Source organism: Equus caballus, chromosome 4, assembly GCF_041296265.1.
Source record: "Equus caballus isolate H_3958 breed thoroughbred chromosome 4, TB-T2T, whole genome shotgun sequence".
Classification (NCBI taxonomy): domain Eukaryota; kingdom Metazoa; phylum Chordata; class Mammalia; order Perissodactyla; family Equidae; genus Equus; species Equus caballus.
In genome coordinates, this window is record NC_091687.1 from 25,389,893 (window position 1) to 25,403,268 (window position 13,376).

Sequence of the window (13,376 nt, forward strand, 5' to 3'; positions counted from 1 at the left end):
CTAAAAATTAAGCATCTTTCTTTAGGCTGGGAACCGATTGCGGCACTCATCTGTGACCCCCACCCCCAGCCTGAGGCAACACACCTACCACCCCATGGCGTTCACTGGGACAGCAGACCTATCTGTCGTTTCCATCAAGTGCTGTGCTGACAGAGCAGCCTCGTGACTATTGTAAAAGGGACTTTTCAATCATATGTGAAACACCCCGTTTGGGGGCTATATAACCACTCTGTGCACCCCACTTCTTCGGTGCCCTTTCTTCCTTTGGGAAGAAAGGCCCTGGGCCATGGTTCCTCATAAAGCTTTGTTTAATTTTCTCTTGCTATTCTGTCTCATGTGAATTTAATTCGTTCTCCGGCCAGACGAACCCACATTTGGGGAGAGGAAATGTCCTCCTCCCCTACAGAAGAAACCCAAGTGCCCATCAATGAATGAATGGATAAAAAAGATGTGGTATGACAAATAAAAATGGCAAGCAATAGGATATATTGGAGCATATGAGGACGCCATTTGGTATAAACCTAATTCGGCCTGACTTCTTTTTTTCCTCCAAAAGGGCCTGACTGGCTATTGAGCACACATTGCATATCTGCTTAGACATTTCCTATGGCCAGAACAAAGGCCCTTGAGATAAAGATGCAACTTCTCCCCCGACATTAGCATTTTTCCTTAGGCTAGGAACTGATTGCTGCACTCACCTCCCAGCTCACCTGTGACCACCCAGCTGGAGACAACAGACTGCCACCCTGCTGTGTTCACCGAGACAGAAGACCTACCTGCTATTTCCATCAATCCCTGTGCCAACAGAGTAGTCTCGCGACTATTGTAAAAGGGACATTCCAATCATATGTGAAACATCCTCTTTGAGGGTATATAACGACCCTGTATACCCCCCCCCCACCTCTTTGGAGTGTTCTGTTCCTTTGTGGAAAGACTCTCCCGGGTTATAATCCTCAGATTTAAGCTCAGAATAAACTCACCCAAATTTTCATTTATAGATTGGATATGGATTATTTTCGTCGACAGGTATATATCTGTGGAATACTACTTACCATAAAAAAAAGACAGACAAAATGGTGCTATTTGCAACAACGTGGTTGGACCTTGAGGGTATTATGCTAAGCAAGATAAGTCAGGCAGAGAAAGACAAACATTATGATTTCACTCATATGTGTAAGATAAACAAACACGTGGATAAGGGGGACAGATTAGTGGTTACCAGAGGGGTAGGGAATGAGGGGAGGGCAAAAAGGGTAAAGGGGTACATATGTATTGTGATGGATATAAACTAGACTATTGGTGGTGAACATGCACAGTTTATACAGAAACTGAAATATAATGTACACTTGAAGTTTATACAATGTTATAAGCCAATATGGCCTCAATAAAATAATTAAACAAAAAAAGAAGCTAAGACACCTACCAATCCCTAATGCCCAGATCGTTAATGTACTCAAGGTTCTTCCATCTCCCCAGGGCACAAATATCCAGTGAGATTCCATTCCATACTGTGTACCCCAGCCTGTGTACACCACTGGCTTGTTCTAATCTCCACCTCTCTCTTTTCTTTTTCCTTCCTCTTCTCTTCTCTTTTCTCCTCTCTTCTTCCCTCTGCTCTCCTTTCCCCATCCTTTTCTCCACCTCCCCTGTCCCCTCTCTCATTCTCTTTCTTATTTTATTCATCAAATATTTATTAACATTTACTATATGTGGGGCCCTATATCAGGCAATAGGAACGCTATGTTAGAGTTTATGGTTGAATAGAGAAGTGAATATTAATAAAATGATCACAAATTGTGATGTGTTCTGTAAAGGTAAAGAAAAGAGAGATATAATAGTAGGTTCCAGAGACCTGGTCTTATCTGGAGTGTTTGAGAACACATCCCTAGTTTTAAACTTATGTCTGAGAGAGAAGTTGAATTTACTAACTTATTACCCTTTTCTCTTTTCTGTTTCATTTCTGAGAGATAAATCTCCCCATCCTCCAGCTGCTGACACAAATGGCCCAATGTAATGTTTTTATACCTTCTTGCTATGCTATAATTTTCCCAATAATCAGTAAAGATTCCCTGAAACTAGGTTTTGGACATGTAAGTCTAAAGATGGCATCAGTGAAAAGCTGACCTTGATTCTTCCCCATTGGCCAGTGCCCTCATGGACGTATGTCTCCCCTGCTCTTCTTGCACACCCCCTTGTCTCCATCACCTGGCTTGGGGCTGGCCTCCTCTAGAAACCCAGACTGGATTCAATCTCTTTAGCTTCCCCATCCTTGTTTCTCTTCCTATTAATTTTTCACTAAGTGAAACAAATCAAAAATCGTATTAAAGAAAATTTTCAATGTCACCGATGTACTTACTATATTCTAAGGCAGAAAATTATATTTTAGTCATATTTTTAGTAGCAAGGTATGATTTGAATCAAATTTACTTGATAAAGCAGAATGTTGGCAAGGGTGTGGAGAAAATAGAAATTCTAATTCAATGTTACTGACACTAAAATTTGGAAGATTTATTGGCAAAGTCTACCAAGATTTCAAATGTACATGCTTCTTGACCCAGAAGATCCTCTCCAGGACAGACTTGTACAAGTTTTGCAAAGATGTATGTAGAAGAATGTTCACTGCTTCTCTTATAATAAAAATTTAAAGCAACCAAAAGGTCCACCACTGGGGATTGGAGAAATAAATGGTTCAATCATCACAAAGAATCTTTCTGTCAATAAAAGTGAGATAAATAAGTATGGACGGACATGGAAAGATGTACAGAATATACTGTTAAGTGGAAAAAATCAAAGTATAGAATGATATAGGAGTATGATCCTATTTCTGAAAAATAATTACAAATAGCAACTCTGAAAGAATAAGTGAAACTAGTCATCTCTGGGTGTAGGATATCTGGGTATATTCATTTCCCAACACATCATCTCTGTAACGTTTGAACTTTCACAATGAACATGCATTATTTTCTTAAATTAAGTCACCGTGGCTGTATATTATTATTACATATTAATTTACAGTGGCGTTTTCCCATTCCTATTCCCTTCCTTTTATTTGAGGAGTTTCCGTCATTCATTTCCTCAAGCAATGTAACAGAAAAATTTTTCTAAAGCCTTTCCAGTCTTTCTGGCTTTTGCCTTTAGGGGAAGAGACTTTATTATGTACATAAACAAAATGTTTTATTCAGCAGCAAGAGGAATGCAGACTCTCCTTCATCCTAGGAAAAGATGCCATCTGACTGAGGTGATAAAGGAGAGAGAGCCTGAGAGGCCATCAGAGAGAGAAAGAGAACTTTTAATATCCTGGAGCAGAAATAACCCACAAACTGTTCTCAGTAGATGGGCCCAACAGGAGTAGGGGCCAGCATTGCCAGACTTTTTGATTTTTTTTCTCCCCAAAGCCTCCCAGTATATAGTTGTATATTCCAATTGTAGGTCCTTCTTGGTTGTGCTATGTGGGATGCTGTCTCAGCATGGCTTGATGAGCAGTGCATGTCCGCGGCCAGGATCTGAGCAGATGAAACCCTGGACTGCTGAAGCAGAGCATGCAAACTTAACCACTCAGCAACAGGGCTGGCCCCCTTTTTGGTTTTTTACATCAAACCTTAACTTAAAAACTCAATTTTTAATTGGCTCAATTGTGCAGGTCAAACTAAGTGTACCTGAGTACATTTGGGCTGCTGTCACACAATGTCATAGACTGGGTGGCTTATAAACAACAGAAATATTTCTCACAGTTCTGGAGGCTGGGAAGTCTAAGATCAAAGCACCAAAAGATTCAGTGTTTGGAGAAGTCTCACTTCCTGGTTCATAGTCATCTTCTCACTGTGTCCTCACATGGTGAAAGGGTTAGGGAGCTCTCTGGGAGCTCTTTTTTAAGGGGACTAATCCCATTCAATAGCATTCCATCCTCATGACCTAACCACCTCCCAAAGGCCCCAGCTCCAAATATCATCATTTGGAGGTTAGGTTTTCAACACATGAATTTGGGAGATGGACATAAACATTCAGTCCACTGTGGTACTTATGAGTTAAACCCAACCTACAGGCCACACGTGTGAACAGATCAAGGAGGAAGTGGCAGCCTCATAAAAAATTCCTGTGTTCCAAACATTGGTCAAGGACAAGGAGCTGTGAGCATCTCTCTCCACAGATGCCAGAGTTGACCAGGACAACATGTTCCTTCTCACCCCCTATACCCTGCTTAAGACCCAGAACCGTAGATGTTGGATTAAAGAGAGATGAGGGAAGAAGAACCGAAGAGGACCTGATGTGTTACTTTTTATCTGCTAGTATAGGAGAATGGAGCCACAGAGTCATAAATGAAAATGGGTAAAAAAATCATTAATAATATAGATTATTTTTTGTAGCCCTTGTAGGAAAAACAGGTGCTCTGCCCAGCCCCCTGGGGAGCCAGCTTTTTTTAAGAACCACAGCCATGGAGGGTTTTTTTTGCTGCCTGACCACCACCATCATGGGTCACATGTATGCTCCTGTGAAGGGCTTGTCCCAGTAGGCTCTGCCCTTCTGCCACAGCATCCCCACCTGGCTGCAGTTGATGTTTGATGACACAAAAGAGGAGATCTACAAACTGGCCAATAAGTGCCCGACTCCCTCACAAACCGATGTGGTCCTGAGACACTCACATGGCACTGAACAAGTATGCTTTGTGACAGACAATAAAATCTTGGGAATTCTTAAGTACAAAGGACTCAAAGTCTTAAGTCTAATTTAAGAAAGCTCTTTCAGTTTGAAAGCATCTTGAGAGGAACAAAAAGGATAGGGGGGCTAACTTCCATCTGATTCTGATTGAGAGCCATATTACCAGTTGGCTAGGTATTATAAGACTAGATGAGTCATCTCCTTCAATTGGAAATATGAGTAATCCACAGCGCCTGTGCTGGTTGCATAAATTTGTCTATGTAGTCAAGCAACAAGTCATTAACTAGAAAAAAAAGAGAACCACAACCCTGGGCTAGCTTTGCCTTTCTGATCCTGCTGTCTCTTCCCACCAGCTCCACACATGGTTCTTTCTCTTCCTGCCCACCCATGCCAGGAAGCCTCAGTGCCCCATCTTCCACCAGTGTCATCAGGACACAAGAGAAAGTTAAGTCCATGTAACTGGGGTTGTTAGTGAGAGTCAGAGGGGAGCACTTTTATTTCTGAGATTGTGAGAAAAATGAGTTTCTGGAATACCAAGCTGGAACCTGGAACAAAGAGAAACAATGTAATAAAGAGGATTTTGTTTATTCTGTGCAGTGAATAGTATAAATTTACCATAGTAAGCCATGTCATGAGGGCTGGCCTGGAAAACTAAACCAAGTCTTGATTTAAAAAATGAGATATTGTGGGGGCTGACCCCATGGATCAGTGGTTAAGTTCCTGCACTCTGCTTCAGCGGCCGTGGTTTCACCAGTTCAGATCCTGGGTGCCAACCTAGCACTGCTCACCAAGCCATGCTGAGGTGGCATCCCACATAGCACAACTAGAAGGACCTACAACTATAATATACAACTATGTACTGGAGGGCTTTGGGAGAAGGAGAAGAAAAAAAAGAAGAAGATTGGCCACAGATGTTATGTCAGGTGCCAATCTTTACAAAAGATTTTTAAAACTTTAAAACAAGTTTCTTAAGAGTGAAGTATTGGGGAGAAGCATCCTTTAACCTACAATCAAACCTCAGGTTCTCTTCACCACTGTCCTCTCTTCCATCTCTATTTTCTCTTCCTTATTTTATCCATTAATTCTTACTGCTTCAGTTCCTACCTCTACACAGATGAGTCAAAACCTAGACTTAAGTACAACTTCTCCTCCAAGCACCAGACACACTTTCTGCAGCCTGGGGCGCATCTCAGCCTGGGCTCTCCAGAATGTTTCCCAGACACTTGTGGGAATTTTAATAAGGAAATCCCTGGAGATCGGGGGTGAGAAAAAGGAGGAGAAATGAAGCCAGGTATCTGAGAGCTACAGTAGATAAACCAATTTCCTGTTTTTCCTGTTTCACTTGAGGGGTTACTCAGAGGTCTCAAGGATTTGTGAGCTTGTTTTGCAGAAGAAAGAGAATACCTTTTGGGAGGTCATGATCACTGAATGGCCAGCTCTCAGCAGCCTTGGAAGCCCATAAGTCAGATTTCCCAGGGACTTATTTGGAGTGACTCATTTATTTCCCCAAAGCTCCTCCTGAAAAGTCCCTTAGCTCCATAAACCCCCTCTGTTTCTGTCTCTAGGGAGCTGGATTTGAGAGAACCAGGCTCCCACCACTCTTTTTGACAATTCAAATAAATCTTTCTCCATTTCTAAGCACTGATGTCTCACTGTTGACTTCCTGTGCATCAGGCACACAAACTTGAGATTAAGAGGTTTGATATCAATTTTGGCAAGCCAGTCAGGACTCCTGTGCCTGTGGCTGGATGGCCCTGGTGAAGTTTCCAGTGGTTGGTGGTCCCCAGGAGCTGTGGGAAAGTCTTTGCCTGGGGGACTTGTCCTCTGCTCCTCCCTTACTGCCAGAATCTGCCACCCTAGGTTCATCCTATCTCCCTTGGATTGGTGAATCACATTGGACTTCAGTCCTTGTGTGTGAGTATGCATTTGTCTTATATGTGAGTCTGTTGTCAGTTGAGTTGCCATGACACGTGCGGTCGTGAATTCCCTGTCTCTCCATTTGTTTTTTGTGTGAGTGATTCATTGGAAAGGAGGGTCTGTAATTTGGGAGAGATCTAGGGGATTTTTGGACTTCACCTTCTGTTCTTGTCCTATGGGAGTTAGTTTTGCATTTGCTTGGTGAGCCAATATAACACTCCCAGTTGTCAGTCTCTGTACCTCTATTTGCATTTTGAGTGCATGAAGGCAGGGACTCTCATTTGGGAGATATCCAAGGGATCGTTGGACTTCACTTATTGTTTTTGACCTGCAGGAGTTGGATTTGTCTTTGTGTGGGTGCATTTGTCTTGTGTGTTTGTTGGTTTGATTTAAATGGGCATATTCTCGGAGTTATTGGTAGTGGCAGTGGCCCAGAGGGGAAGGCAGTATGGATGGGAAGGTGGTGAGGAGGGTGGAGACAGGCAGCCCAGTGCTCCCGGCCCTGTCATGGTCGTGATGGGAGAGGTGGCCTGAGGGCAGTGGGCTCCTCTATGCTCAGCCAAGCCTGGCTTAGCTCAGGGGCCATGAGCAGTGGTGGCGGTGGCAGCGGCAGGAGAGGTTGGGTGTCCAATCACTTTGCTTTGGGCTGCACACCAGGCTGGAGTAGGAAGAAAGATGTCCCTGGGTCAGAATTTCACAGGTCTGATGAGAGGGCCGTGATGGAGACTAACTCTGAATAGAATCCCAATAACCCTGATGATAAAGAAAAGCAAGGATATATTTTTTTCTGAGGAAGATTAGCCCTGAGCGAACTGCTACCAATCCTCCTCTTTTCACTGAGGAAGACTGGCACTAAGCTAACATCCATGCCAGTCGTCCTCTACTTTACATGTGGGTTGCCTACCACAGCATGGCATGCCAAGCGGTGCCATGTCCACATCCGGGATCTGAACAGGTGAACCCCAGGCAGCTGAAGTGGAATGTGGAAACTTAACTGCTGTGCCACCGGGCCAGCCCCTTGAGACTTCTATTTTTCTATGTGAGTCTAGCTAAATGTTTGCCAATTTTTATCTTTTCAAAGAACCAGCTCTTGGTTTCATTGATTTTTTCCTATTTTTCTTAGTCTCCATTTCATTTATTTCTGCTCTGATTTTTATTATTTACTTCCTTATACTGGTTTTAGGATTGTTCCTTCTTCTTTTTCCAGTTCCTTTAGGTGCACTGTTAGATTGTCTATTTGGGATTTTTCTTGTTTGTTGAGGTAGGCCTGTATTGCTATAAACTTCCCTCTTAGAACCAATTTTGCTGTATCCCATAGATTTGGGCATGTTGTCTTCTCATTTTGATTTGTCTCCAGGTATTTTTTTATTTCTCCCTTGATTTCTTCATTGACCCAATCATTGTTTCATAGCATTTTATTTAATCTTTTGTTTAAACTTCGCTTTTCTGATTTTCTTCCTGTAGTTGATCTCTAATTTCATAATTTTGTGGTCAGAAAAGATGCTTGGTAGTATTTCAATCTTCTTAAAATTATTGACACTTGCTTTGTGGCCCAATATGTGATCAATCCTGGAGAATGTTTTATGTGCATGTGACAAGAATGTGTATTCTGCAGTTTTTGAATGAAATGTTCTATATATATCTAGTAAGTCCATCTGGTCTAATGTGTCATTTAAAGCCATAGTTTCCTTATCAATCTTCTGTTTGGATGATCTATCCATTGGTGTAAGTGGAGTATTAAAATCTCCTACTTTATTGTGTTACTGTCTATTTCTCCTTTTATGTCTTTTGATAATTTCTTTATATATTTAGATGCTTCTGTGTTGGGTGCATAGATATTCACAAGTATTATATCCTCTTGTTGGATTGTTCCCTTTATCATTGCGTAGTACCCTTCTTTGTCTTTTGTTACAGTTTTTGTCCTTTTAAATAGTTTTTTAAACTAGATTATTTATTTAAACTATTTTATAGTTAAAATTTTTTTAAATAATTCATTCTACCTTTTGTTTTTGTTCCCATTTTTGTTTACCCAGTTTCTTGAGTTGAAATTAGTTTATTAAAATCTCAAATTTATTATTCTCAAAAGTGCATCTGAAACTATAAATTTCCCTCTCATATTACCTTCTCTTGTATTGTACATGTGCTCAAAAGGTGTGCTCTCAATTCTAGATACTTTACATTTACGTGTGAATTTCCTCTTTAATGAGAAACATGTCATTTCCAGCTCTACAATAATTTTGCCATTTCTGTTATCTGTCAAATTAAAAAGCAAGTTCACTTGTTATTTTACCCTCAAAATGAATTTATTCAGAAACAGCCAAAAGAATTGCAATTTGGGATGTGCATGCTTTGGCAAACCATAGGCAAATCCAGAAAACAAAGGAAGGGAACTTGCTTTTATAGAGAAAACGGGAGTAGGAAGGGGCTGTTCTGAACAGAAGTCCAATGGGAGAACCTAATAGTTCAGGGCAGCATCAGATTCTCATTGGCTGAGCTGTGGCATTTCTCATTGGCTGAGTTGTTTCCTGGTGGGGAGAGAAGTCTTCCTTCAGTAGTACAGTAGTTTTACTCCCTGTCAGAGGTGCAGGCATCTGTCTCTTCCTGTTTGGAGTAATTGAAGATGTGTGAGAGCTTCCCCTTCAGGACTTCCTGGCTCCAGTTAAGTTAAGGTTTTTTTTTTTTTTTTTATTAATTCCCACATTTCCCCTTTTGATCAAGATGTTTCTCCAAAAGCATCACTGATCAACAGTTGCATTCTCTGCATGCAGTGGTTTTGTCCTTCTCTGCTAGGGAGAACCTTTCCTGGTTGTCACGTCCCATGTTGGAGGTAAAGTACATAGTTGTTGGAAACTATTTAGGCCACATTTGAGTAACAAGGAATGTTAGGAGCAGGAACTCTCAGGTATTTCTCATCTAAAAGTCTATATTTCTCCAAGGTCATAGGCATTGGAGTTCATCTCAAAGTGCTGAGATAACATCCCCTTATCAGGCATGTCATTTTTACAGAGGTTGGACAAGCAGTGGGTACAGAACTCCACCACAGGTATACAGAATAAGATGAAGAGCAATACTATAAGCCTAGTTTTCAGGATGGTTCTAAATCAGTAGCTCAGACCTGAAGACAGCCAGCTGAACAGATCAAAAGACAATGGATTAAGTGAAATTCATTGTAGCCAATGTGCTTTCTCTCTAATGTTATGTAATTTGGTTTCTACTTCCCCAGAGGCATTTATCCAAGGGCAACAGGAGGCACTCACCATGGCACAGACACCTCCTTGCTCACCAAGTAATCAAGTGCTATATGATCACCCAAAACTACCTTGGCCAAGTTAAGCAACCTTTGCTGAGCTGAAATTGCTTAGGCTGTGGAATCAGCCAGTTCTACTAGTATCAGGGAGAAATTCCTGGTCATTGTTTCTTTGGCACTCACTCTGATCCATGGGAAGAAAGCTCTGCCCACGGAGGCAAACCCAGAGTCATGTACACCTCCTGGAAGTTCTCATTTAAAGGAACTATGGAGATTCAATGGGAGAGACAAATGAGAGCCCTCTGATTCATTATGCATAGAGAATAGGACAGTGAATAGGGCAAGGGCACACTGTCCTTGTATTCTCCAGCTGTTGAAGCAATGAGTTGTCCAAGTATAAAGACCATTACTGAAACCTCTACAGATGACATAAACCAGGGAGTGTACATAAGGTCCTGGCATAAGTGATATCATCTACAGACTCATTCATCAACATAGAGGAGTTAGCATTATATAACCAAGGCTCAGATACTATGTTGTTACATACTGAGAGGTTGCCTAAATACATGAGCATGTTAAGAAATATGCAAATGATACAACTTACATTGATGGTACTGCAAAATTTCCATAAAAATATTCAAAATATCTTGTTTTCTCCTCCCAAGGCTAGATTAAAGTAAAGCAAGAGACAAGTTTAGGCGAATATAGCACCCTGACTTGGCAAAATGGACCAGCAGAGCAATTTAGACAAACAACAGAATCTGGAATCTCAGTGAAAATATTTATAGAGTGAACCAAGGGGTCATTACTGGCTTGGACAGACAGAAGTTTTGGATGGTAAATCTAGCAATCAGAGAAGTTTCCCTCTTTTAAGAGGGATTGGGAAATGTGAACAAGGGCATTGTTCTTCCAGGAAATAGAAGGAGAAAATAAATAAACAACAGTGGCATGAGCATATACTGGTCATCTTGGGAAATCTGTCTGCCTCAGATGTCAGCTGCTTCTCTTCCTAGCCAATTTGATTTGGAGATCTCCAGACTTTGTACAGGACCAGATGTCAGGTGGAGCCTTCTTCAGCCATGAGATGTGTACCCAAGTCTTGAGTCCCTGAAGTTTGGATCCAACCTGGTAGTGAGGATGGCCTACTATGGTTCCTTCTAAGAGTTTTAAGGGCATTAAAATTGGGAACATAACTTTGGAGTATTATATCCAGACATTTAAGAGAACTAGAAGAATTTAGGATCCAACCTATCTTACAGCTATAGCAAAACCTTAAAGACAATTAATAGGACTAGAATTTAATATCTACACGGGTGAAGACATAATTTCTCTCTCCACAATTAGCCTGGCTTTGTTAAAGATAATCATAGTAAAACTAATTTACTTGCGTTAAACTGGGCCTGATTATTTATATAAATGCAACAAGGATGGTGATTGACCATATACGCTCTTTTTAACGATTTCTTTGCTATTACATTGTAAGCAAGGTACTATGCTTGTTTTTCAAACATTTTCTTAAAGCTGCCAGTCAGATTTGAGTCTCTGTACATCTTTCTTGAATATAACATTCCAGTCAAAGCTTTGGCAATGTAACCAATATTTCCAATTGTGTTTTGTTACAAGGAGAACAGATCTTCACTGAACCCATGCAAATACATATATCGTCACAAATAGAATACTTAAAGTTTCCTGAATTCTGGAGGGATCAGGAAAAGAGGAAACAGATAAATGTTTAAACCTTGTTGCAAAGATACACTTTACCAAAATGCTGTAGGTGATAGATATCTTAAAGTAGAGGAGAAAAAGTGGTCCTTTACATCTGGAAAACAAAATGTCAAAGCAATCAGTCTTCCACTCGAGTTTCAGAAATTCCCACCCAGTTCAGAGTTATGATCTTAAAGTTATCAAAACCTGTGTTCCAGGGTACTTGTCAGTCTTTTTCATTAATCTCTTTGAAAATGGAATATATTTGTAAAAGCATCAGAGTAAAACAATAACTTACTGTAACTGACAAAAGACTAAAAAAGGCAATGGCTGAATACAATTGACAAGAAAATTTGGGTATTTTTGTGACATGCATTTGAGATAGTAACTAGAACTACAGTTAATAACATTATATTAGGGCATATCAGATCTTTAGGAATTATATACCATTTCTACAACACTTTAGTAACATTCACCCATATGATAAACCTAAAAAGACATTATTTCTTATTTGACCATGTTTTTCATGTAATTTGACATACTATATAAGCCTAATTAGTGTAATATGTCTCTTTTTATAAGGAGAAGGAATAAATCTTTTGAGATGTCCCAGGTGCCACTTGGAAAATCCCAGTTACATACAGGCTGAAAAAAAGCTCATTTAGAATTTGAATATTTGGGGAAGCTTGTCAAAATATAGAAAGGTTTGAACAGTTGACCAAATAGGATCACAGATCAGTATAAAATAATACTTAAGTATCTTTTTGACCAAAGTAACAACAACAGGTTTCAAAGGCAAATACAAAAGGTCACATGGCTTTAAGCAAAAATCAACTCCAACACTAAGAAGACTCAAGTTTTCCTAATTAGAGACCTAATTTAAAAAAGCACAAGAAATCATTTTGATAAAACATAAAATCTGTTTCCTAGGCATATTTGACTTAAAGGGGAAGAAAGTTTCCAAATCTGTTATCAAGAGCATACCAATAGCCCTAGAAAACCTTGTCCTTTCCATAGAAAAGAAAGCCAAGTTTTAATTTTGCATCATCTTATTTTAGTATTTTGGGTTTTTTCTGAGGAAGATTAGCCCTGAGCTAACATCTGCTGCCAATCCTCCTCTCTTTGCTGAGGAAGACTGGCCCTGAGCTAACATCTGTGCCCATCTTCCTGTACTTTCTATGTGGGACACTGACATAGCATGGCTTGCCAAGCAGTGCCATGTCTGCACCTGGGATCCAAACTGGTGAACCCTGGGCTGCTGAAGTGGAATGTGCACACTTAACTGCCTCACCACTTGGTTGGCCACTCATTTTAGTATTAAAATTCATTTTAATAAATTCATTTTAATCTTAGCCAGCTTGAACACACATTAAAATTCTTTTCTCAATATTCTTTTCCACAAAACCTTCTACAATTTCTTTTTACATTTAGATTTTGTCCTATGTTTTCCTCTTTCCCATTCCAAAATAACCAGCTTCTCTTTAAAGCAAAATTACTTTCTTTTCTCTCAATAAAATGCATTTCCAATCTTTATACCTTCTTTTACTGAAAACACATCCTACTTCCCTTGCATACAGGGATGTTTCCCTTTTTATTTCTTGTAGCTTTAGTTACATATATTAGAATTCTTAACCATTAGAATCCACAATTCCTGGTAAAAATTAAGAAGTAAGCAATTGTGAACTATATTAGCATTTTGTGGTTTGGAAAACTTATAATACCTTTTATAAATTTCTAGAAACATTGCTTTTTTTATAGAAAATTTCTCAGCATGACATAAAATTTATTCACTAATAGACTCAAATATCTTTAGTTTTCTGCATTAGGAAGCTATAATTAGGTAAACTTATCT

The 13,376-nt window shown here is 39.9% G+C and overlaps 1 pseudogene; it reads left to right on the forward strand.

Moving 5' to 3' along the window:
- The first annotated feature begins 4,468 nt into the window (after positions 1–4,468).
- LOC100630003 (small ribosomal subunit protein uS15-like) lies at positions 4,469–4,906 on the forward strand (annotated as a pseudogene).
- The last annotated feature ends 8,470 nt before the right edge of the window (positions 4,907–13,376 follow it).